The 27,355-nt window shown below is 37.1% G+C and overlaps 1 protein-coding gene and 1 pseudogene across 1 annotated transcript in view; one reads left to right on the top strand and one right to left on the bottom strand.

Annotated features, from left to right (window-relative positions):
- Nucleotides 1-27,355, top strand: part of SLC16A10 (solute carrier family 16 member 10) — a 92,441-nt gene that overhangs the window by 11,816 nt on the left and 53,270 nt on the right. The window lies entirely within an intron of this gene.
- On the bottom strand, nt 8,982-9,097 carry LOC111742825 (annotated as a pseudogene).

Below are 27,355 nucleotides of genomic sequence, written 5' to 3'. Positions count from 1 at the left end.
TTTCTTTCTTTCTTTCTTTCTTTCTTTCTTTCTTTCTTTCTTTCTTTCTTTCTTTCTTTCTTTCTTTCTTTTTTTGTAGAGGCTACTTTATTATTTATTTATTTATTTTTAAATTAATTTTTTTATAGTGACTTTGGTTAATGAAATCCAATAAGTTTCAGGTATACAATTTAACAGTAAGGCATATATATATATATCACATAGTGTGTTCGCCTCCCATAGTTAGATTTCTTTCTGTCACCACATATTTAACCCCTTTGATCCTATCTGTCTCCCTCCCTTCTCTCCCCTTCTCCCTCACCCTCTGGTGACCACTAGTCTATTGTCCATGCCCATAAATCTCTGTTTATTTGTCCTTTTATATGTATTTTATATTATCTTGTTTTATCTATTCAGTGATCCTGTAACTGCGATTATGATCATTACATTTTAGATGGGCATCTGAGGTTGGTAAGTAATGGGGCTGGCTTTGAACTTAAGTCTCTGGTATGAGGACCCAGGTTCTTTATACTTGACTACACGCTGGGCTTATTAAGTCAATGACAAAGAGTTTGGTTTGGCTAGAGCCTAGAATATGTAGAGGAATGTCACAGAAGATAAGTCTGGAAGAGGATGGTGGAGCTGGGGAATGGAAGGTTTGAATGCTGAGTTAAGTTATTTGGACATTATTTAATAGACAGGCAATGGGGAGAAAATGAAGGTTTGTGATGTGTGCCTTAAAAAGATGTAAGTGGGTTGCAAAAGAAAAGAAATAGGAACACCAACTATGAAGCCCTTGGCTGAATGAGAGCCAGGTGAGATTTGAGGCACAGCAGTAGAAATGGAAATGAAGAGACAGATGTGAGACATTTCAAAGGATAGACTGTGGGAATGATGGTTGTGGACAGTGACACAGAAACAGAAATGGTGCCTACGTATGGAGACTGCATTTAAATAATTTTTGAACTGGGAGGCCCCACATTTTCATTTTGTATTGGGCCCTACAGGTTATGTAGACAGTCAAGGATGATGCCATTGATAGGAGCCAGGGCCATGAGGAAGAGGAGTTGACAGGAAAAGGCTGACTCAGATGTTAGGCACGTGAATGCCAGCAGAACATCAGGGGATGATGTCAGCCAGATAACTGGAAGTTATGTGTAACCTTGGAGCCTCAGAGTGAGGTTGAGACCAGAGGTAGATCCCTGTAAAGAGCATATGTCTCTAAGAAGAACATGATGTAATAATATCATAGAAACCCAGAAATTCTGTCTTAAGCAGACCTGGGGTCTGCTGCTAGGTAGCTTAGTTTCCACTGCAATCATCTTATTCAAAAGTAACAAAACTTCATTCCTTAAGAAGTCTTTCCAGCATTTAGATTTCTCTGATTCACATTTGCCACTTTCCAAAGGTGGGATTGTGCTTTTACTACCGTTGTCTTAAGTATTTCCAAAACTTAGTCCTAAGACTTAGTCATTTTTCCCTTTAATTTAATATGACCTCTGAGACTATCGGCATTTACTGTTTCGTTTAATTTATGATGTCATTGAGCCAATCTGTAAGTCTTATTTTCAAGATGTCCTAGGCCAGGAGACTGTGAGAACAGCTTAGAATCATTTCAATTAATTTGTGCATTTCTAATTTAAATGTAAAATAGAGACAGTGTTAGAAAACTCGTTTAACAGGCAGGTGATGTTATTTTGTAGATGTAGATCAGCCTTTGCAGAGTTTAGTAACCGAGTCAGCTGCTTCATTCGCAATTCATAATGAAAACAGCTAACTTTTAAGTGTAGGCTCACTCGTAAAGAATTGTCTAGGAAAACTACTAGAAAACTAAAATAAATGAAATTGACTAGGGCCAGGGTGGCATATCGTACACTTTATTAAGAAACATGACTCACGTGTGTATACTCACTGGACATCGAGGTTTGACAGGAAGAGGAGGAGGAGGTCAGGTGGTGCTCACTGGGCAGGAATGGAGTCAGTTTTAATTCAGATAATAACTGGCCGCCTGGCTACACACAGGTGTCTTTTGCCTTCGTTTCCTGTTACACAGTGTAACTGTGATACTTGAGTAAGATAATAGAATGTTAAAGAGCTTTGGATGTGTAAAGCACAACAGATATGTCAAACACTATTGTTACTGAGCAGGTTGGCACAGCGTCTCTGTAGGCGTGTATGTCGAGTCACGTGCTGTGCTGTAATCTCCCAGAACTCAGGTCCTGAATTGCTCTCTTGTGATTGAAGCCTGGCTGAAAGTGCTGGAAGTGCAGTGACCCAGGAGGAAAAACTAGTGAAAGCAGGGGGTGGATGAAAGGGAATTGATAGTTGTGCAAGAAGAGGGCTTATTTTGTAAGCCAAGACACCCTTACTCTTCCAGCGACTGTTTCGTCTTTTAATATCATTTGGATTCATTTACAAGGTCTGTATTAAGGCAAAGGTCAAGGTTGAAGGCAGTATTTTGACCATGCTTGTCTGCTGTTGTGCCGGCTGGGATGAACTGGGAAGTACTGGCTTGCTAACAATTTGATTTCTAGTTATTTCGGAGGGAGTAGTGTAGTGAGGAGGAAAAGGGAAGTTTAACTAAAGTGTTTTTTCCTCAGAGTTTGAGAAATAGAAACCACGTAGTCTTTTTAAATCCCATGACAACACACCAGACAGAAAGAGACTCGCTAATACCAAAGGTCAGGAATCATAAAAGAGCAATGTATGTTTTTTGGTATTCACTTCAAAACACAGTATTTTCTGTAAGTTAGTGTTCATTTGTTTTGTATATGCTATGATAATTAGTTCTGTAAACATGGTACTTGTTTTTTTTGTAATTCCAATTAGGAAGCAAATATTGAGCCATTTAAATTAAAAGGCAGACTCTTATTCTCTTGGGGGGCGGGAATTGGGTAAAAGTAATGCTTAATCCAATTAATCGGTCTTCTTTTAATTCATTATGATGACTTTGGGTGTCTGGTGACAACTGAGAATGGGTTCTGGAAAAATGTTAAGGCAGTGTAATCCCTATTCTTTATAGTCACTTAAGAGGATAAATTAATCATTTGGTCACTAATCTTTGGATAATTACTCTATTTAGCTGGAAATATCCTGAGTTTTTTGGAAAGCAAGTCAGTGAGTTAGTAGAACTGTCAAAACTGATCAGCTTTTCTAAGTCTAATAATAAGTGAATGGAAACTAGTTGCCTTCAGCCTTTTCTTTCCTGTATTATAGCATGATCATTCCATAACTCTGGAAACTGTGTGTAAAACAAAAAGGAAAATACATTAATACACTATCTTGTGTTTTTTAGGTAGACTTTCATAGCCTTACCCCAGTTGAGGGTTAACAAAGCTGCCTTAATAGTTAAAGACTTGTGACCTGTGTATGTGTTTTTGGTTACTAAAATTAGGCAAGTTAATAACATTACAAAATTGGTTTGAATATAGATTGTTTGGGATGTGAGTTTCTTGGTGACAGCAAGTCCATTTATTTATGCATTAAATAAATATTTTTGAGGAGTCAACATTATTTAAGTGCTATAATTAATTATTAGATGCTAGAGGTGAGAGTGGGGCTAAAGAAAAATATACATTTCGATTTCAAAGATATAAGAAAAAGAAGGAAGTTCTTGCCTTGTATTTTCCTCATGTGTACAGTGTATCAAGTGCAGACCAATGTTCATTTTTTGGAGTTTGGGGTCTTCATTCATGAGGTTCCCAAATAATCTTTTTTAAAAAAATTTATTTATTTTTAAAAATTCTTTAATGTTACCACATATTTGACCCCTTTTAACCCATCTACTTCCCTTCCCCCCCCCCGCCTCTGATAACCACTAGTCTATTGTCCATGTCCATGAGTCTCTGTTTGCCCTGTTCGTTTGTTGCTTTTAGGTTTATATTCCACATATAAGTGATATCATGTGATTTTCAACTTTTTCTGTCTGGCTTATTTCGCTTAACATGATTATCTCAAGGTCCATCCATGTTATCACAAATGGCAGTGTTTCACCTCTTCTTATGGCTGAGTAATATTCCATTGTATATATGTACCACAGCTTCTTTAGCCAATCATCTATTGTAGGACACTTCAGTCACTTCCATGTCCTGGCCATTGTGAATAATGCTGCTATGAACATAAGTGTGCAAATATCTTTTCAGATTGAGTTTTCAAGTCTTTGGGGCAAATACCCTGCAGAGGGATCTTTATGTTTTAGAGTAAATGAGAATGCTGTGCAGGTGGAATCAGAGACATACTAATTTATCACAATCAAAATACTGCCACTTTGATAATAACAATTCACATATTTACATTTTAAATTGTTGCCCTTGATAAGGTTTCTGGAAATAAAACAGAATTCTGCTATGTATTGTTTCTAATCAGTAGAGAAGAGTTTGTGTTGTTATGTGAAACATAACAATACATGTGAGATTGAACTACAGTAGAACTAAAATAAAAATTAAGACTTTAGAAAACAAATGCATATTTAGAAATCTTAACTAGGACACATCCTAAAAGACTCACTTTAGTTTTTAAAAGCTTTATTGAGAGATAATTACATATGATAAAATTCACCAATTTTAAGCCTACAATTTGAGGATATGTGTAGTTATGTAACTACCATCACTGTCATGATACAGAGCCTTTCCATCACCCCAAGATGCTCCCTTACGGCCCTTTGCAGTCAGTCTTCTCCTACACTCAGTCCCTGCAACCATTGATCTGTGACTCTAGTTTTGCTTTCCCTGAAATTTTCTGTAAATGGAATCATACAGTATGTTTTCTTCTGTGTCTAGCTTTCACTCAGTCTGATACTTTTGAGATTCACCCATGTTTTTGCACGTATGGTAGTTCATTCCTTTTTATTGCTAAATAGTATTCCATTGTATGCCTGTACCACAATTTTTATCACATATTGGTGGACATCTGGCTTGTTTCCAGTTTTTGCCTTTTATAAATAGTGCTGCTATGAACATTTTTGTGCAAGGCTTTGTGTGGACATATGTTTTTATTTCTCTTGTGTACTTTATTATTATTTTTAATTTTATTCCATAAGCTTATCTGTATTTTTATATTTCACAAGAGAATAATACTCTATATGTATTTTTAGTTAAAAGAAATTTTGACTGAGGAGGTGAAATAGTAGGGGTAGGAGGACTCAGAAAAGAGATTTTTCAGTTGGGCGATGGGGTAAACTGTGGCCCTGCCCATCATCAGTCAGATGTGGCCGAGATTTCCTATTTTTAAAAAGGACTGAAAGGGGCCCATTGAATTGAGTCAGTGGGAAATCACTGGTGACTCTGGCCAGCATACACTCATTGGCCTAGGTGTGCAGGGAGTGGGGCCTGATTGTAGTCCACGGAGCAGTAAATGAGAGGTAGAGATGGAGGTGCAGGCTAAGAAGTGAGGAAGTGATATCCAGGGGAGAAATTGAGGGGTAGCTAGAGGAGGATTAGGGTCAAGGGAGGGTTATGACTTGTTAAAGATGGGGATAGTTTGAGGAAAAGGAGCCTGTAGAGAGGGAGAAGGTGAAGTTACCAAGTGGTTACGAGATGGAATGAGGTTCGAGAGCAGGTCGGACATGATGGAATCTAGAACACAGCTGGTGGTGGGGGCTTTGCCTGAGGTACCACCTCTTCAGGGCCTGGAGAGAAGAGAGTAAGAACTGGAGCAGAAGGAGGTAGGGTTGGTGAGGGTCAGGAGGCTGAGGGGGCCTTTGTTTACCCTGAGAAGTTCTTTGTTAAATGTGGTATGTGGGGTTGAGTCGCAGTTTAGAAGAGTGGCAAAGGTTTGGGAGCTGATTAGTGATAAGGAAAAGAATTGATAACAGTTCTGAGAACTCAGTCAAGATTGGAAACTATGAATTTGTCGTGAAACCAGTTTCGAGGGTTGGCTCCCCCGCCCCCGCAACTGTGTCCTACAGCCTGATATGTGAGCAGGAAAGGTGAACTGAATGACTGTTATAAGGCTGGAAGAGAATCAAAGCAAAGTAATTTCATGTTTTCTATCTGTTTTCAGTTGCATGCTTTATGGCTTCTTCTCTCCACCTTTTGTACACCATTCTGAGACTTGGAAGTGCTCATGTGTTCTAAAGTCGTTGATGAAGTTCATTAAACATTTAAGAATCGAATGCAATTTTTTATGCTATTTAAAAAATTCTGGTAAATATATATAACGAAATCTACAGTTCTAACCAATTTAAGTGTACATTTCAGTGGCATTGAGGACTTTTACAGTGCTGTGCACCCATCACCACTATGCTACAGTTTTAATTTGAAGCATGACTTTGTTATCTCTTAACCTCCCCTTGTGTCACTCCTGATTTATAAATTCAGCATAGTCCTTTACTGGATACGGTACTTGTATTTTTGAAATTGAGGTATTGATAACAGTATGTACTGAGCTTAACTTTGGCAGGTGCTGTGCAAGGCACAAGTTGTGGCATTAGCTTTCTCACTATTTAGTTGTAATTATTTGTTAATGTCTCTTTTCCTTACTAGTCATAAGGAAGGTCTGTGATTGCAGAGTCTGTCTATATCTGTCTTGTTTACAATTATATCTGTTCTCTCCAGCACAGAGCTTGGCACATAGTAGGCATTCAGTGAAATTTTTGAACAAATGACAGTCCTTCTCTGAAGAAATTGTTTCATAAGTTCTTTCTGAATGTTTCATATGAAGTAGGCAAAACTTGTGTTTACACATTAATACAGATTATAGGGCATGGCACATTCCGATGTCTAGTTAATTAGTAGAAATAAAAAAGGGTTTATATTTGCAATTTCATCTTGGAGAGTATTAGAACTGACTGTGCATTAAACAAACGATTATACAGAACTGGCAGCAGTAATCCTGAAGCTTGAAGGCTTTAGGTTAATTAGGATAACTTGACAGAAAATGTTAATCAAATTTGAGAGTTGAAAGAATGTTCCAATAATTTATGTTCAAACACACTCCAAATACATCAGCAGGTAACAGGAACTTTAGTTGCACAATGCTCCCAAACACTAGCACACTAGAGGATTTTATGGGTTACAGTAATGTTTCAGGGAAAGAAAACCAGTAATACGGTTTGGGGTGTTTGGTTCTGTTATCCTATATTAAATAAAATACACTAGAGTTTAAAATATTACCTTCATTAAAGATAAAAAGATAGAGTTCATTAATAAATTTAAGAATTCTATTTTTCTTTTATAGTAACATGAATGAATTCAGTAATACTTTTATTTCTTTAAAAATATGCTTATATGTGGGCATTTCTCTGTCAATTGGTATTAGATAAATAAAGCAGTATCATTTTTTTTTTCCAACTGGCTTAGGGTTAAATAAGGTGAAGGGGCAAATACACATAGATGAATTAATTAGCAAATAATACATCCCTATAAGAATAATCACAATATGTTCTCTGATTCTGAAAGGTAAGGGCTCTGTGTATTAGTAGAAATACTTATTGAGGCCCTTTTTAAAAAAATCTGCCTCCAGCAAAGTATTTTTGGATCATATAGAACGAGAAAAGAAAATGCTATCAGGAGCTATATAATTTTATCATTTTTTTTGCCCTTTTTTAACTCTCCATAAGCCAAAATTAGAGTTTGGTCTTAGGAACCAGTAATGGAATTTTTCTTTTATACCATCAGCAAAATCTAGTACTTTAGGGATTACTATGGCGTGTGTGTGTGTGTGTGTGTGTGTGTGTGTAGGAGAGCAGTCAGACAGTGGATGTAGGTCTTTGAACTGGATTTCCTCAACTAAAATAATAGAAAGAGGAATATAAATGAGCAGAGAGAGGGGAGTGGAGAGATGAGGTTGAGGTGAAGGGACAGAGAAGTCAGAGGAAACAAAGACTGATTGTGTAAATGCTACTTTTTTTTCCCCCTCTCTGTCACTGTGATCTGCCTTATCATGATGCTGGTGTTCGGTCCACTTTGAGTGAGTGAGAGGAGTTGGCTGTGTAAAGGAAGAACCTGGGGTCTTGGTGCCTGCGTGGCTGACATGAGCAAGTTGCATCTCTGGCTGGGCTCTGGAGTAGCAGCAGCACAGATTTCCAGGAGACAGTTCCTCCTTATCATTTTTATTCCTGAGTTATCATGTTTAGTTATTCAGATGTCTGCTGTCCCTAGCTACTTACAGATTAAGCAGGCAGTGTCTTCTGTTTCTCTTCTTTCCTTCCCTTTTTTCTTATATCCATCTTGTTTTTTACATCTTCTCTTTATTTTGGTCAAGCACACGCATTTGAATGTAACGGTTACCATTTCCACCAGTAAGCATAGGACTTCCTCCTTACCGCAATGACTCCTAGTCCTGCGGCATGTAATGGTGAATTAAGACATTTAAAGATGTTGCATGTAAGTAATGACAGGAGTAAATCTCAAGAACATAGTATTGAGTGAAAACATGAAGTTGTAGAATGTCTACTATGATAGCATTTACATTTCATTAAAAACTGTAAAACAGTATTACCACATTTTATAGAATCTAAAACAGTTATGCTGACATGCACCATTATTTTAATGTACACTGAAAAAAGGAGAAAACCTTTTAAATTATGATGTAAGGCTTTATTATGGATTATAAGATGCATCCCAATTTTAAAAACGTTATAGTGTGGACAAACATAATCTTAGAATTGATGATGTAAGGTAAATATATTTTACTGAAACATGCTTATGTAATACAAATGTAAAAACATGCATAGAAATGATATATAAGCCAATCAGGATGTGGTTTGTCTCTATGAAGGAGGGAGGGGAATAGAGGACAGGGCCACAGAAGGGGCTTCAACTCTATAATTTATTTTTAAAAGTTTAAAGCAAATATTGCAAAAGGTTAAGATCAGACAAAGCTGGTTGGTGAGTTCCTATAATTTTCTGCATGCTGTAAATATTTCATAATGAAAAGTGATATTTAAAAGCTACATAAAAAGCAAATTGCAAAAGTCTATATATAGTGGATCCTATTATATTTTCTAGTATATTTGATTTTGTGTTCTTTCAGATTTTTAAAAATTATTATATTATTATTTATGCCTACAGCACCTGGTCTTCCTAGGCGGTCTCCCATGCAAGTGCTAACCAGGCCCGACGCTGCTTAGCTTCCGAGATCAGACATCGGGCTTGTTCAGGGTGGCATGGCCGTAGACCATGGACTGTGGCTCCACTGGGGTGCAAACCCAGGACCTTCTGCGTGTAAAGCAGACGTGCTAACCGCTACCACGTCCTCTTTCAGGTTTTTTCTTATGTCCATCATACTGTAGCAGTGGGTTTTTGTTGTTGGAAGGTGGGGGGCTTTCTATGTCTCCATTTTTGTGTATGAATTAAAAGATATTTCATGTATGAATAATGATAAAAAGGGGAAAGTATTTAATAATCAAGATATCACAGAATGAATAAGATTGGCTGGCATGTTTTCTTGATGTTAATAGTAAGAAGTAAGGAAGTAAGAGAATGTTTCTGTTATGTTTCTTTGAAGCCATTTTTCTGGTTTCTCTCCCTTATTCATTCTTGATGTCATCCGTTCATTTATTCATGACTAAGAGTCAAGTGGTGTCTGGAGAGGAGTCAGGTCTTGAGAAAAAGAATTACAAGTTGAATAAAAATAAGTACTATCATGCCTAGAAATCTGACAGACACTTTCTCAGTAGGGTCTTTTTTTGCCCTTTTACTGAAACTTCAAAATAGGGTTTTAGTTTCACCAGATGAAGGGACCTTTGTAGAATGTTTGCTTATTATGCCTCAAGCAGTGAGGAATCAAGGGACTGAAAAAGGTATTCGTTTTATCATCTTTAGAGACCCTTCACCTTCTACATCCATGAAAAAGGAATATTTTTCATATCCCATAATATTTTAGTATCACACTTAGATGTTTTATAGTACTTAATGTTAGATTAAAAAATAAGTTGTCAAAATCTATTAAAAATGCCAAATATAGTCATATAACTTGACCTAGAATCTCACTCCCTAGGCTCTTGCCTAATGACTCATAAGAAAAAAAAGCTATATTCGTAAAGATCCTCACTATACCATTACTGTAAGAAAGTAAAACTTTGGAGGCAATTTAAATGCCCTCCAGTACAGAATGGTCAAATAAATAATGAATACTCGCTTTATGGATTATGTTGTAACTGTAAATGATAGCTATTGCTATGTAGCAACATGGAAAATGTTTGATGGTAAAAATAGCAGAATGTACCACATGACTATGACTAAAGATGTGTGTGAAAAAAGATGAATACAGAAAAACAAAAAAATTTGCATTAGAATGGTAGAATTTTGAGTGAATTTCTCCTCCCCACCATTTGTAAAAAAATTTGTATTTATTTTTTAGGGGGAGCCAAATTCTTGAAAGAAAAATTTGAATTTCTGCTTAAGAAAATGGCAGATGGTGGGATGGGGGGATATTAGAAAACTGAAAGTAATGGCCCTTTTGAAGATTAAAACATTTTAAAACAGGATTGCTTTATCAATGCACAAATCAATTATGTAATTTCATCTTTTCGAAGAAAGTTGGCCTCACATAGTTGTGTGGATATCAGAATATTGAAGAGGATTGGTAAAAAATAAGAAGTGGGAGGTTCAAAGCCAATGTGATTGGCTTATTCTTTTGCAATACCAAATAAACCAAGTTTTTGGAGTGGTCTGCTTTTAGTCAATATTTAGTTATTTGCTTTGAAGCTATTTATTTGCAAGAATGTCATTAACATCCTCAACAGAGCCAAAGTCTGACCCTGAGATGATAGAATCTTAACTAATTTTATTATTGGCAGAAGACCCCCGTATCCTTGGTTGTGCTTTCCACGGTTTCAGTTACCTGCGGTCAACCATGGAGCAAAAATATTAAAGAAAAATCCCAGAAATAAACAATACATAAGTTTTAAATTGCACATCGTTCTCAGTAGCAAGATGAAATCTCGTGCTGCCTTGCTCTGGCCCATGGGACATGAATCATCCCCTTGTCCTGCGTATCCATGCTGGATGTGCTGCCCGCCTCTTAGTCACTTAGTAGACATCTCGGTTATCAGATGACTATAATGATATCGCAGTGCTTGTGTTCAGTGCTCATAGTAGCCTAATGCTATGTCACAATGCCTACGTCATTCACCTCACTTCATCTTATCACGTAGGCATTGTATCATCTCATTTCATCACAAGAAGGGTAAGTATAGTACAATAAGATATTTTGAGAGAGAGCGAGACCACTGTCGCATAACTTTTATTATGGCGTATTGTTATAATTATTCTATTTTATTATTAGTTATTGTTAATCTCTTACTTTGCCAAATTTATAAATTAAACTTTACCATAGGTATGTATGTATAGGAAAAACATATTTCAGACATCCACTGTGGGTCTTGGAATTTATCCTCCGGGGATAAGGGGATACTGCTATATATAGAAACAATTGTTTGGGGACATGAAGGATCATTTCTCTGTATTTCTTTCTTATTTTCACATCACCACTGATTTAAGGCTACCAAATAAAAAGTCCCATCATTAACACAGTTAAATCATTTTGCCATCATAGGTAGAATGGGGCTGGTGATGTTTGAGGAGAGGATAGAAAAAGACTAATAGACCGAAAGAATTTTAGACCTATAGGGCCTTGCTGACCAATTAATCCAGCCCCTTCTGTTTATCGGTAAGTAAATAAGTCCTAGCGACTCAGTAATGAACCTTTGTCTTAGGACTCCAAATCTAGTGCCCTTTCTGATGTACTGGAAGAAGAGAAGGAGGGAGAGGGAGAGGGAAAGCTGAGCCAAATTATTGGCATTTTAGGGCCTACTTTTTCAGGAAGGACAGAATGTTGGACTTGATTTCGTTATACCATCCTAAGTTTTAGTTTTTACCAAGGCTGCCTTCCCACAACAAAAATAGGTAAAAGACATGAACAGACAATTCAACAAAGAAGAAATCTAATAAACAGAAAATATATGCAACGTAACTGAAGAAATGTAAATAATAAAATAAATGCATATTGCTACGTCAAGGTAAAACATTTACATACGATCTTTGTTTTTCAGACCATTGACCTTATAGGGCTTCTTATTGACAATCTACTTTAATTTTAGGAAATGTACTTATAACAGAAAAAAACTGATGCAAATGGTTAAAGAAAATATACGACCTGGTCAATAAATTTCATGAAAGTTGTGGTAGCTTTAAACCTCTTTTTATTCATTCAGTCCTGTCTGGCACCCGCTGATGATCTCAGGTGGTGTTTGCTGACAACAAACCACTCGTAAAAAAGCTGTGAAGGGCTCAAAGCAGTTGAGAATAGGTATCAGCATCTGATTTACTTTTCTCTCCTCACCTACACAACCAGAGAAGCTGGTTTAGATCTAAGGGAAAGTTTCCTCATCCCTGTTGGGAAGGTACTGCAGAGTCCCAGGAAGAGAAAGCCAGGGAATGAGAACAATCCCAACAGGTTGGGAGCAAAAGCAAGCGCAGTTCCTGAAGGACATCCTGCTGAAAAAGACAAGGGTGGACTTTGCCCTGTTCTGCAGCTGAATGTGGTTCAGTGAAGCCAAGACTAAGGAACTTGAGTGGGTTATCTGTCCTTGGCAAAAATCTGCTTTTACAAACAATGTTATAATGAACTTTTATGCATATAAATTATTAACATATGTTGGTAAATTTGTAGGTACAGTCCCTAAAAGTGAAAATTCTGAGTCAAAGGGTATGTATATTTTTTTCACACTTTAAACAACTTTTTATTGAGAAATTAAGTTGCAAGAATAAGAATGGTAAAAGAATACTTTTAAATTCTTTATCACCTCTTGGAAACATTTTATTCCATTTGCTTTTTCTTTGAGCTTGCTCTCTCTTGTGTGTTTGTGTGTATACATACACACATATATCTGAGAAAAAAATTTTCTGAACCATTTAAGAATAAATAAGTTGAATATGTTATGGCCCTTTCCCCCTAAATGTGTTAAGTGTGTATTTCCTGAAAATAAAGATATTCTCTTATATAACTGCCGTAAGTTATCAGCTTCAACAAATTGTACATGGATACATTCCTCTAATATATACTATCCATATTCCAGTTTTCTAATTTGACCAGCTAATGTCCTTTTTGATCTATATTTCTAATTTTAATTAAAAAATTACCGTATTTTCTTCATGGAGGCAGTACCACTTTACATCCCCAAGAGTAGTACATGAGAATTCATAATGTACCCTCTACTTCACCAGCACAGTTTGTTAACACTTTCTGACAATCTTTTAGAGAAGGAATGGTGTTTCATTATAACTTGCATTTCTCTTATGGGTAAGGTCGAAGCTCTTCTCTTGTATAAAGAGTTACTTATTTGTATTTCCTTTTCTCGAACCATCTGTTACATCTTTTGTCTATTTTTTCTACTAGAATGTTAGCTTTTTAAAAAATTGACTTGTAGGAATTACTAATTTATTGTAAAAACTCAGCCATTTGTCACCGATATGAGTTGCACATATTTTTCCCAGTTTGTCATTTGCTTTTTGTGCTTGTTTAGGATGGTTGTTGTTGTTTGTTTATATTTGGGGCATTTTGAAACCATGATGTACTGACAAGATGAATTAGAATATTATGTATGATATTTAGATTTCATAGTGAAATCTACAAATGTGCTTACGATACCAGTAGAGCAATATAAGAAAGGAACAGGAAGGTTTTCGCCTCTCGGTATAAAGGGATGAGTAAACCAAATAAAACAGGACACATTTTTTTTGGACCTAAATAATCGCTACTGTCCCCACTGTGCCAGTGCTGTTATCTCTAGCTCTCAAAGAAAAAAACAACAGTTATGGTGAATATATAGTTAATGTCTGAAACCTATTCATATCCAGGCCTTACCTAGGACTTGGAATTTTGGAAACTAAACATGGCAGGAGAACACTGTACCCTTATTAGTTTGGAAACCATGGTATTGTAGGATTTTTGGTCTTTATTGTGTAGGATGTCTTCCTTCAGTATTTTATGTATCCAAACTCATAATTTCGATGATAAAGGAATTTCTTTTAAAGCTGATGAGGTATAGATTTTAAATATGAAGTCGGTTTAAACCATTAAGTAATATTAATGTGACATTCATCACAAAAATTAACTTAAAATATTCAGAAATATAAAAAATGTGCTCATAACTAATGTCTGTATAATTTCAATAAAAGCTGATTTGCATATTTTCACATTGTTGAATCACACTGGTATTCAGATAAACATGCTGACATTGTTCTTCCAACATCCCTAGTTTGGGTTTCATGAAGCATTTTTTTATTTTTTCCTGTTTCTCCTTTTTCTGTGTGTAAACTTTCTCAGATTCTTGGAAAAATATCAAGTAATTTCCTCTGGGTGTACTTATAATCATAGCTGTATACCCAGTGTGAAAAGTGCTTATCAAAATGTTTTAAAATATGCATAAGCACACAAAAATGGGCCTCTAAATTAGAGGTTAGAGTTGATGAATGGCACTTTTCCTACATGATACTGTTTCAGAGATTTAACTTAGTTTATGGACTAATTTAGGGCTAGATAACTTTGGCAGCCTTTGCTTTGTTAAAATATGCTTTCCTATAGTTAAGTTTCTACACAATATACATTTTATACCTTAAATGGAAGTAAAGTAAAATGCCAGTTGGAATCTATTATTGTGTTCATATCCAGTCCAGAATTACTAAAAAGGAAAAAGAAAGCAGACATAATGATTTCAGATTTGTATTATATATTATTAGATTTATCAGACGTAAAATTACCCTTTCAAATTGTTATAAACATTTTGAAACACTCTCAGTTTCTTTAGTTATCTTGTCATGAACTGGCAATAAATAGTTCACAGACTGGCCTCCATCTGTGGACCACTATAAGTAAGTGCTGGTCTCAACGACTTTAATTTAGGTGCTATAGATTATTTGACAGCCTTTTTAAAAATATGATGACTGTCATGTCATAATGCTAATTATTAGTGTTTGAACACAGTGTTAGGGTAGTCTCAGTCACTATAGAGTCGTCAATGTGAGATTAAAAAAAAGAATTGACTTGATAGTATCTATTTTAGGGTGTTAGGGTTATTTTTATTCAGAACTCAGATTCTGGTATAAACTGAATTACTCTGAGATAAAGCTTATTTTGTTTGGAATAATTTTTAAAATGTGTATATGTGGAAATGAGGCAAGTAGGAATTTTATTTCCCTGATGGAAAAAAATATGTGTTTTGTCAAATATTTGTTTATTCATTCATTCATTCAAAGTATATTTGGAATGTTTATTGCCAAGTGATCTTAGAGTATACAATACAACCAGCTTCTTAAAACTTCAGTTTAAGTGAGCCACGGGGTCAAATAATGTTACCTGTAAAATATACTGACACACATGCTTCCCCACTGCCTGTTGGTTACCCCGTAGGCCTGGATTAGTTTAGTTTTATGGCACCAGCATTATCAAGATTTTACTATATTTGGAAGAACATAATTTTAGAGAAACTCTGTTCTTCTGTTTCCATTTAAAGTATAGTTTAAAGAAACCTTGTGGAAAGCTACAGCCTAACCCCCTTTTCCTTTGGCTTTCATGTTGTGGCAGAAAACCAGGTAGGGCCAGCTTCCTAGGCAGTCATGCAGGGCTCTGTGCTCAGAAAGGTCTCGTGGGTAGTTTAATTCTTTGCTGTGAGAATCTTGAAATTCTTAATTTATATTTGATCTTGTTTTGCAAATGAAGTCTGGTGGGACAGTGGAGCCTGTGCTTGGGCTAGAAAGATAAGCTCTCTTCATAATTTCTGCCTTTCCACCTTTCCACGCCCTGCTCCATATCCACTGCTGCCTTTCACCTGGACTGGCCACTGGGTCATGTTGGGGAGGAGGAGGCCCACATTGCTGTCCCCCTTCACCTTTTGTTGGGGCCTAGGTGCAGGCTTAGAGAGGGTTGGGGTCAGGTGCCTGTGTCTTGCAGTGTTGTGGGAAGTGGTAGTGGCCCTCCCCCTTCCAGTCTGACAGCACGCTGGTATGTTTGGTAGATCAGCCCCTAGCTCACCCTTAGTCCAGATACCTAGTATGTCCAGGTGTGAATTTCAAAGACCTATGGGTATCCCTCGTTTGCCGTGGATTGTGATGACCAGCCAGTAGGCAGGGGAGATGCCTGGCTTTGCTTCCCCATAGCTTTAGTCTAGTGGGTGGTCAGAAGGGAAAACCAGGCAGCCATCATGCTTAAGCATATACTTGCAGCAGAATCCCCCAGCCCAGCCCCTGCCCCTGCGAACATCTGCACTTTTCCTGTGAGTATCCTTGTATCCAAAGAAATGCTGCGATGGGTCGGACACACACCAGGGGAGGGACACCTCTGTTCCTCCTTCCCACCTTCTTGAGTCTAGCCTGAATTTGTCTTTTCTGGCTGGCATGAGGTATCTCTGGGGATGAACTATGAACTACATTGTGTAATTTAGGTGATTCTGCATAGGAGTTAAATCCTCTTACATTTGCACTTAAAATTGGCATTGCACATGCTAATAATTAAACTTTTTTTTTTTTTTTTACTATGGCTTCACTGAGTCAGTGGCCTCTGGTGTTGATTTATTTCAAATAGAAAGATAAGCTCTCTTCATAATTGTAACAAACAAACATGCATGAAATCTGACACGTGTTAAAGTGGATCTGTGAAACTTTTTGGTCAGAAGAGTAACCCCATGGAATATACTATAGTCCCACTACATATGGTACATGCTGCCAGGACACGTTTTTACCACACTGAGCGTGTGATTTTTATGTGAGCATGTAATGCCAGGAACGATTTCTGCTTCAGACTGAGTTTCTTTTCTCTCCCTGTGTCTGCCAGCTTCCTGGTATCTGACTTTTTGACCATGACTTGCCCTTAGTGTTGGTTGCGAGTCCCCCAGCTTTGATAAATGTGGTCATTCTTTCATTCATTCCACTCATTGACAGCTTCTGTGTTGTACTCTGGTGTGTCCTGAACCTGGACCTGACTTTGTTCTTTGGCTTTAGTCTAGTTTGCGTCTCAGCATTCCTTAGTAGCTTACCTCAGCTGCATGCAAAGGAGGCAATGCTTTGGGATTGTAAAGATGGAACCCAACATGCTGTCAGAAAGGAGTGCAGATTCTGGCTGGAGTAGGTCACTGATTTTCCAGGCAAGAGAAACTTTAATGCTTGTTGGACTGCACACCAGCGAGAACTCCGTTCTCCACAGTGAACTGGCTGGGGAGGAATCATGGCCTTTTATCTCATTGTGCTCTTTAGTTTCCAGGGCACAACTGAGATCTTTCTGTTGCAGCTCTTCAATGCGGACTTAGCAGCACCTGGTTCTTATCAAGTTCTTATGATAGCACAGCACCTGCTTCCTGCTTCCCCAGAGAGAACTGGTGGGTTTTGTTTTAGGCTGTTATGCATATTGGAGTCCATCCTTACTCATCTCCTGGCAGAGGAGTGCTGAGCGTAATCACTAGGTACTGCTGTTGACGGTACTTTATTTACTACCAGTTCATCATTACTGATAACCATTTCATTTGGAAAGTAAACATCACCTCCCCTATTCGTGGCATAATATTTTTATGCTTATCTTTCGCTCACATGTCTCATATTAACTTTCCTTCTGTAAATGAAAGGTCAGTGTGCTCTGGGAGCCTGGTGTGATCTGAATCTTATTACTTCTCACGTATGTTTTTATCATCAGGCACTTATTCGAACTCTAGTCCATTCCTCCCACCTGTCATCATTGTATCAAGCCAATCTTTGCCTGGTGCCACAGTAACTTTGCTTTTGGATTTTTATTTCTCCTTACCTACTCTTGAATTCCTTGTCAAATATAAGTCTTTCATGAGCACACAGGTGCTCATGAAATCTGATAATCCCAGTGTAAAATCCCAGGATGTTTTAATGATTGCAAGGAATTTTCTTCAGATTACAACAGCATAATAGAATCTTTTCCCTTTCAGCCTCTCATTGCTTATTAGATCAATTATTTATTTACTTGTGTAATTTGTGTCCATGCTCAGGTACTTGTTAGTGTAGCTCTGAGACTGTGGTTCCCTCTGGAAAAGGATCTGTGTCTGATATCAGCCTCCTTCTTCAGTGTCTAATTTAGTGAAGACTAAATCCAGGGGAGACCTGCTGCTCCCTCAGTTATTTGGTTCACTGTTTGATCTCAGAAGCCAAGAGGTGACAGTAATGTTTTCTGATCTCGTTGTGTTCCAATAGACGAATAACCGGTAAAAGTTTCTAAATATTCCGATGTAGGCCTAAGGGGCAAAGAGGAGTCTGAGTTGGAGCCCCTCATTAGAGATGGTTTCCGTGGGGTGCCGGGTTTGAGTCTTTGTCCTCCATATTAACTTCTGTGACACTCAGCTCAGGGGGTCCTTTCTTACCTAAATACCCTCCTGAAGGATGTACCAGTATTTATCAAAAAAGAGCAGTAGAGTGTGCATTATGTCATCAGGAAGATGCTGGCTTAAATCCCCCACCCACCTTTTTTTCCTTTTTAAATCTCTAAGAAGTCCTGGAGTTGGGAATCAGTACTGGATCAAGAAGCAAGAATATTAACTATTCAGAGATGGGAAAGGGCTGTGGAGTCCAGTGCTCTACTCTGGGGCGTGTTGAGAGGCCACATTTAGAGCCCAGCAAATACTCTGAGGTCCTAAGAGAAAATTGCTCCAAGTCCAGGATAATTGCATCCTAAAAGATAAGATAGAAGGGGATTCTTGATTAGCAGTGGGCTTTTTAGTTGCCACAAAATAAGTAAACTTTGGGTGACGGGATTGGCCGTAGAAATTCAAAAGATCCTATACCTTCATTTCTTAAATTAGGGACTTTTATCTGCTTATTTCTAATCTAATTATTCAGAGTTGGTTGATGGCTGAGAAATGGACTTTTGTACTTATAGTTTGAAAAAAACTTTAAAAATTTTTTATTTTCTCCAATAGACTGCTTCTCATTCATTGAATCCCTAAGTCTTTATTCTGGCTTAGATTATTGAGTAGGAATGAATGGTAGAGAGTAATAACTTTAGTGCGATGATTAGTATGATGTAAAAATCTCTGAAAACACAAAGCAGAAAATGTTCTTTATAGACTTTATAGGAAAAACAAATGTTTATAACCTGTTTATCAACTGTCTGTTTTTCCTACCTCTGCAGTTTCATTCATTAACTGTCAGAGTTCGAGTTCGGTTCATTGCACAGCATCTAGAACTTTTTCTCATTATTAGTAGGACTTTGAATCGTAAGGGCTGATGGCTAACTGGCACAATTCATTAAAGATAGTCATACTTTAACCTTAGTTCATACTTTAACCATACTGTAACCTTAGCTATGCTGGATACTGGTAAGATGGAATACAATTAGAAAAATATTTTATTAAAATATTTTAAATTTTATTAATAAAATTAAATTTAACTTTGAATTAGTTTTGTTTCTGAATTCCTTAGCTGGATCTAAATAGATCATGAAATCTGTGGAGACTTATTTTAATCCAAAGATCTTTCTGCTTCTATAACTAATCACACTAAAGCTCATGTGATCAGCCTTATAAGCAGTTATTAAATTACAGATAATTTATTCATTCATCTCCAGAGCTAATGGGAGGACTTTGGGGTCAACCTTTGTAGAAATGGTAGTGTATTTTGAAATGATGTGCATGGGCATAGAGTGTTATCACTTACCTCCCATGAAATTTCTGGAAAGTCATGTTTTGGAAAACCGGGACACATTTACAATAAGATGTTAAAATTAAGACTCATTCAAAAACTCTCTGACTTGATGAGTTCACCAAAAACCTACTGTCTCCATATTATATCAAAATCCCTTTGCCTCTGTTAAATTTTTCTAGATGGTCTGATAAGGGAGTGTAATTTCTTGGGAAGTTCTGTGGTTAAATAGTATTTCTCACAACTCTTTAATCCTGAATATCAACAGAAGTTTATATTAATACAGTATATTTGTTCTTAGAATTACTGTGAATCTTTATGTAAAAAATATAAAGTCTATTTATTGCTTTACACTTTCTGGTGTATTTTTAACATCCTTAATCTGAACTTGATCAGCTTATAGGATGGTGGTGGTATTATTATTATTATTATTATTATTATTATTATTATTATTATTTTATTATCCTCCTCCTCCTCCTGCTCCTCCTCCTCCTCACTGTACTGATGAGGAAACTGAAGCTCAGATCGGCTGGATCAAACAGAAGGTACCTGGAGAACCTTGGATGCAAACCTAGATCTTTGGACTCCAAACTCCGTATTCCTTCTACTGCTCTATACTGAATACCACTGTATACTGATTTACATTTTAAATTCTTAGCAAAGACAGACATGGCGATTAGTAACTTGAATCAGTAGTGGCTGTGTTCAGACACAGGTACATGCATATTTTATCATACATGTTTATATATATGTAATATTTGTCACAAATGTCAGAATTACAATCAATAGTGCCTTATTTTCAGATTTATAGTTCAGAACCCCTTACCGTTTAGTGGGGATTATCTTAAAGTACTAGAATAGAGATATTAAGATTTTGAAGACTATTCAAAATCAATTTGCAGATTGGGTATTATCTCATGGGATTAGTGAGGAGCCAGTGTGGTGGTGTTTAGTTAGAAAGGTGAAGCTGCTTCACCAGGAGCATTTTCTTGGCATTTATAGGTCCTCTTTTTGACACTAGTCCTTTGGTTAGCTTCTTCCCATTCTTCATATTTATGTATTTACCATCGAAAGATAGCTGGGTAAAAAACATGCATTGACTTATGTTGAAATATGTGTAGGAGTGTCATATTCACGCTACTCCTGACAGCTGTGCCAGGGATAAAGTGTGAAATTAAAGAATTTTATTGCTTACTGCATTTCTTTTATACCTATTCGATTCATTTAGGCAATCTGTGACAATTTTAAGATATTGTAATACATTTGCATAGCACTTTATACTTTTCAATCTGTTTTTATATATTTACTCCTCACAGTAAACCTGTTAAGTGAGATGAAATGGTTATTATCATATTACAAATGAAGAAATCTGCTATGGAGATAGTATAGCACTGTTGGTTAAGAATATATGAGTTTTTATATTCTTATTCTTTTATGAATCAGACCAAAATCCTGGCTTTGCTGGTTACTACCAGAGTGACTTTATAGCAAGTTAATCTCTCTAAACCTTGATATTCTAATCTGTAAAATTCGGGATTGTTGAACAGTTTAGGTGAGATAATAAGTAGGAAGTGTTTAGAACAGTGGGGGCATAAATAAATATTGGGTAGCATTATAATCTCCAGATATTATTATTCATTTATTTAACTCAACAAAAATTGAGAGCCCCTTTCGTGTGCTAGTCACTGGGCTGGGCATCAGACACGTGATAGTGAACTAGACAGATAGGGTCCTTACTCTAATAGAATTTATGTTTTAGTGGAGTGACAAGAGCTTTGAAGAAAGTAAAATGGGACAATGCTTGAAAAGGACATTCTTCATTTGGGAAGTTCTGTTGGAGAAAGTAGCATTTGATCTGAGACTCCAGTGGCCATAGCCATGTGAAGATCTGGGGGAATAATCTACCAGGAGGAGGAAAATGGAAGTGCAAAGGCAGAGAGGCAGGATAAGGGTGGCGTAGAACAGGAAGACGTTGCCCAGTGTGGAGAGGTGGAGGGGCTGGATCGTGTAGGGTTTGTAGGCTAGGGTAAAGAGCTTGGGTTTCTCCCAAGTGTGATGTTTTGAGCAGGGGAGGGATAGGTCCAACTTTGGACAATCACTAGGCCAGGTGCTATGAAGGAAACAAAGGTTAGACAAAACATTTCTTTCTTTCTGTAGTTTAGAGCAGGGATCCCCAACCCCAGGCCTCAGACCGGGTACCAATCTGTGGCCTGTTAGGAACAGGGCTGCACAGCAGGAGGTGAGAGGCTGGCGAGCAAGTGAAGCATCATCTTTATTTGCAGCAGCTCCCCAGCAGTATCACCGTCTCTGCTCCACCTCAGATCATCTGGCATTAGATTCTCATAGGAGCACAGGTCCCTGGTGCCAAAAAGGTTAGGGACTGCTGGTTTAGCCTTCATTGTCATAAAACTAGTGTATGGCAGATCAGCAGTCACTGCACAATGTTCCTGCTGGTGTACTCCTGTTAATGGATGCTGTTTATCACGTATTCTCACAGCAGTCCTCCCTCAAGGCAGCATTATGACTCTTGTTACCTCTTGAAGAATCTGCTTCTCTGAAAGTCTAAAGGTGGAGGCAGAGTGGGGGGAAAGGATGAAGAGGCTATTTCTGAACACTGAAACAAACAGATTAGGAAGTAGAGAAGTAAAGGGAAAATGCAAGATCCTGTTGAGCACAGACATAAGGGATGCTGTTTGAATGATGGCTCCTTAAGGGGATGTGGGTGAGCTTGCATGGGCCGCGTCTCTCCCAGGTTCATAGTCAATCCAGGCAGGGCAACCCCGGAGGCTGCCACTGTGGTTCCATAGCCTGAAACTGTTTATTAGCAGCTTTTCTCATCTTTACCGAGGACAAAAGGGACAGTGATACCCTTGTTTTTCTTATCCAAACAGGGTTCTAGTCCCTTGGAAGTCCGTTTCTTTGAATCATCCTGTCAGTTTAATGTTAATTAATATTATGATAATTGTATATAATTATTAAAGTAGCTAACATTTATTGAATGTTTACTGAGAGCTAGTTACAAGCTCTTTTACCTGCATTATTCTACTAATCCTTCAACCCTCTGAGGTAGGTGCTACTATCTTTCCCATTTTACTGATGAGGAAAATGAGGCACAGAGACATTAATTAACCTGCTTGTGGTCCCAGAGCAGTTCATTGAAGCCAGGGCTCAAATCTGTGCTTAACTCTAGACTGGAGACTATGCTCTTAATTGCTTCTTCCCAGTTTAATATATTTAACAGTTACTTATCAGTTATTTATAGTTTTTACTAGGCAAAGTAGGCTAGCTGATCGAGACATACCAGTTGGTTTTAAGAAGAAATATAGAAGTTTATTCCATAGCACCATGCTATAAACCTTTCTGTTCTGAAGAGTTCCACCTGTATAGCATTAAGTGAAATGCATTAAGGGAGGCTGTTTATTGAGAGAACAAAGATGTGTTGTCCTTTACAGAGGGGGTTTACCAGTGATTATTGCCTCTTTAGCAGATTTTTATTATACAGACAATATTATTAATAATAATAAAAGTTTATAAGTCAAGAAAAACTTTACTCCCCAAATTAACTCTTATTTTTTTCACATTCACTTTCAGGTCTTGTGTTTGTGTATAATTTGTACAGACTTACAGAGTGTCTATTTTTCCTTTAACATTATGTGATAACAGGTTTTAAATTTGAGCGGTAGGTCCCTCCAGTGGGGGGGGGGGGAAATTGGGACAATGAAAAGGTTACAAAGCATTAATAATTGGCTGGGGTGCTGTCGACCAGGCAGCCACGTCAGTTTGGGATCTGGCCTTGGAAAGAGCAGCTGCGTGTTTGGATTTTGGAAGGTCTTCATCTTTCCATGCAGTCTGTCAGGCTTCCAAGAAAGTCAGGGGGAAATGGAAAAATACAGTGATTTGGAACCGATGTGAAACTCACAAGCCACTTGAGTTCAGTGTTGCAAGAGAGGAAAAGCATTCCCTACCTGATAAGGTACTTTATTTGAGGATAAAGGCTTAGCAAATAGGCAATGCCTCATTGTTTGTCAGACTTATCAATACTTTCCTCTTTTCAGTGGCTTTAATAGTTACTTATCAGTAATAAAATTGATTTTATCAGAGTGGAAGAACAAAGTACTTGATAAATACTGTTTTAGTGATAAAGCTGTTATTCATATTTGAGTTTAATTCAAAGTGGTTTTTAAGCTTCAAGTTTGTTAACTGTAGACTGACTAGCCACTTGGCATTTAAGGGCCTCCATGATCTAACTCTAAACACCCTAAGGGTGGAATCTCCCTTTTGGGATCTTTACTGATAGCACCCCCATTCAAATTGCCCTTTTTCTCTTGTGCCTCTGGATGTGACAAGAGGTAAGTCGAGTGAAAGGCAATAGGACAAAGTAGAAATCCTGTTAAACCTTTTTGGAGAAGGCCTGAGATGATTGATAGAGACACTTGTTTCCTCTTTTCTCTTTTATGAAATAAGCAGAATTCAGTGTGTCATTATTATTTTTCTGGCTTTGGCACATTGGATCTGATCTGATTGAGGTCATCTTACACGGCAAATCTCTGGGAAAATAATTTACACTAACTAGAATTCCGAATATGTTTAGTTCACTTTAAATTAAGGAAGCCTACATTTGAGTTATGAACTGGAATATTTAATTATAAGACACATCATTATATCTGAATATGTAGTTTGCTTTAAAATACTTCTTTGTGCTCTATGACTTTTCCCCCTTACTTTCATCATATCAAAAATGTGAGGCAGATGTTGGTACTGGAACATATATATGTTAGGGGGGAATGTGTTCTAAATGAAATGCCACCACAGTGGAGTCAGCACAATGAGATTTCCGGGGGAGCAGGTCTTCCTGTTAAATTCACAGGAAGGCTTTTTTCTCTACTAGGAAACTTGTTTTTGTGACAGTCTTCAGTGAACCCCTTCATTGATATGTGGCCATTTCCTTTGTGTTTACATATAAATGGTACCTGGGAAAAAAGCGTCTTTCCCCCAACCTGTTCTTTTTTTGGTGGCCTCTACCTTTGTGGGGTTTCTCCAGCTAAATGACACCTGTGGTATTCTCAGTTCAGGACATCCTGTTGTGTGGGTAGAGCTCCCTTGTGGCCTGATAAACATTACATCTGTCCTCAGGGAGGCTGCAGCCTTACCAGGCAGAAAGGCCGCTCAGGTTTGCTGTTGTTGTTTGCCAGGTACCTGTTTCTGAGAATGCATATCTTTCCTCTTTCCCTCCCTGGGCCCCAGATTTGGGTTCCATTTAGCCATTGTCCATGCTCCCACCTGCCTATCTCTGCTCTGATGGAATGTACTAGGATACTAGAGTATCCTTTTCCCATAAGGATAATCTGCTTTTTAATAGGCAGGCAGCAATGTATAATAGATAAGAGAACTATTTAAACTGCCTGTGTTTGAATCCTGGCTGGGTTACGTACTAGCTGTGTAATCTTGGGCAAATTACTTTAATCTCTCTGTGCTTTGGTTTCTTTAGGTAAAAAGAGGATACTAACAATGCCTTCTTCATAGGGTATTGTTATGAGGATTAAATGAGTTAATATTTATAAAACATTTAGAACTATGTCCGGCATATGGTAAACATATAAGAATAAAGTAAAACAAATACCTTTGTTTTCTAATTATGAAAATAATACACTAACAGTGTAGAAAACTTGGAGAAATCAGAAAAGTTGTATTACGAGTAAGAGTTGGAAGGAATAAATAAGTGGGGTAGTCAGGATGCAGGAGCGTATTACAGGCAGGAGGTATGTGATATCCAGGAGCTGAGACTAGTTTCTGGTCTTTGAACCTGTAGCCTGGTTATCTTGTTTGTCATAGTGGTTTTCTTGTCTTTCCAATTCCTAGATCTTTCTTCCGTTGTTGACAGATCTATGAATTTGGTATATTTGATGAATGAATCTTCGTCGAGCTGGCCTTGAGGCAGCACTCTGCTAACTAGCTCAGTGGAGTTTTGGAGAATTACTTAACCTTTGTGAGCCTCAGGTTTCCTACCAGTGAAATGGAGTTAGTATTCCCTCTTTGGCAGAGTTGCAAGGATTAAATGACATTTGTGTATGTAAAACCCTTGCCCAGTGCCTGGCTGCCAGAGTGCTGTTTGGTCGTTCTTTTCCCTTGGTTCCTTCCCAGCTCTCTGACAGTACTGGAGTTGATGTGTATACAAGGTCCCTGCTTGCCTCAGGAAGGAGAATCTTGGAAATTTGTATGGCTTAACTCAAATCCTGCAAAAGCTAAATTCATATATAAACAGAGCGAGCACGCTGACTCCATCTCATTCATACTTTATATCAGGTTTATTTGGAAGATTTATAGTGTCTATCAGGGTCACATTTGGTGACCTTCTGAGATGGCTTTTCTCTTTCTTTTAGTGCGAAATGTAACCTATGTACAGAAAAGTACAGGGAAAAAAAAAACCTGTATGGCTCGAAGGATAATTATGAACACCCCGAAACATTGCCAACCCAGCCTGCTTCTAAAGTACAAATGGAGTCCTACATTCCTTTTGTCTAACAGCTGTTAAATTGTGCTCTCTACCTTGACAAATAAACCTTCATAGCAACAAAATTAGGAAATATGTGAAGTTATGGTTTTGAGTAATAAAAATGAGCAAAATATCAAAGATGACTAAATTCAATTATTATTTCACAAATCTTAGTAGGCCTGTGGTGTTTGAGTGATAAAGTAAAATAAAGACATTCATAAATTACTGTGTAATTATTCTACAAAATTAATTATTTACCTTTATTTCAGTAAAATCACTATGTTTTAATCTAGATATTGAAGTAGCAACACGATCTAGTTACAATAATGATTTAAGGATTAAATAATGTAATTGTATTCAAACTATAATATTTGAATACTTTTCAACAATGATGTAAATTAAAATAACTGTAAAGGTAAAAAAATACATATTGTATGGTTCCATTTATATAAAAGTCTAGAAAATGCAAACTAATCTATAGTGACAAAATGGATCAGCAGTTGTGTGGAGAGGGGCAGGAGGAAGGAATTATGATGAGGCATGAGAAAACTTTTGGAGTGATAGAAATATTCATTATCTTGATTGTGGCAATGGTTGCTCAAGTGTATACACATGTCAGAGCTTCTCACTGAGTACTTTATGTGCAGTTTGTGCATAATAATTGTGTCTGTAAAATAAAAAATAAATTTTATTTGCTTTTTAAGTGTTATTTTTTCCTCAAATATTAAAAGTTATTTAGAGAAAAAAAACAAGCCAAGACAATTCAGTGAGGGAAAGAATAATCTTCTTAACTAATGGTATTGGGATAGCCACATGAAGAAGAATGAAATTGCGTGCCTGTTTCATATCATATACAAAAATTAATTCAAATGGATCAAAGACCTAACTATAAGAGCTGAAACCATTAAACTTTCAAAAGAAAACATAGGCATAAATTTTCATGACCTGGGAGTAGGCAGTGTTTCTTAGATATGATACACAGGCAACAAAAGAAAAAATAGATAAATAGAGCATCAAAATTAAAAACTTTTATGCCTGAAAGGACACTATCAAGAAAGTGAAAAGAGAACTTACAGAATGGGAGAAAATTTTATGCAAATCATATATCTTAAAGAACCAGGATTCAAAATATGTACCGACTTCTTATAACTCAGTAAAAAAGACAACACAATTTAAAAATGAGCAAAAGATTTGAATAGACATTTCATGAGCATCTGAAAAGATGCTCAATAATCATTAGTCATTAGGAACATGGAAAAATATCACAATGAATTTCACTGCCACAAGGATA

The sequence above is a fragment of the Pteropus vampyrus genome, unplaced genomic scaffold (assembly GCF_000151845.1).
Source record: "Pteropus vampyrus isolate Shadow unplaced genomic scaffold, Pvam_2.0 Scaffold101, whole genome shotgun sequence".
NCBI lineage: Eukaryota > Metazoa > Chordata > Mammalia > Chiroptera > Pteropodidae > Pteropus > Pteropus vampyrus.
Note: the sequence above shows the minus strand (reverse complement) of the source record. Positions and strands in the feature narration are given on the sequence as shown.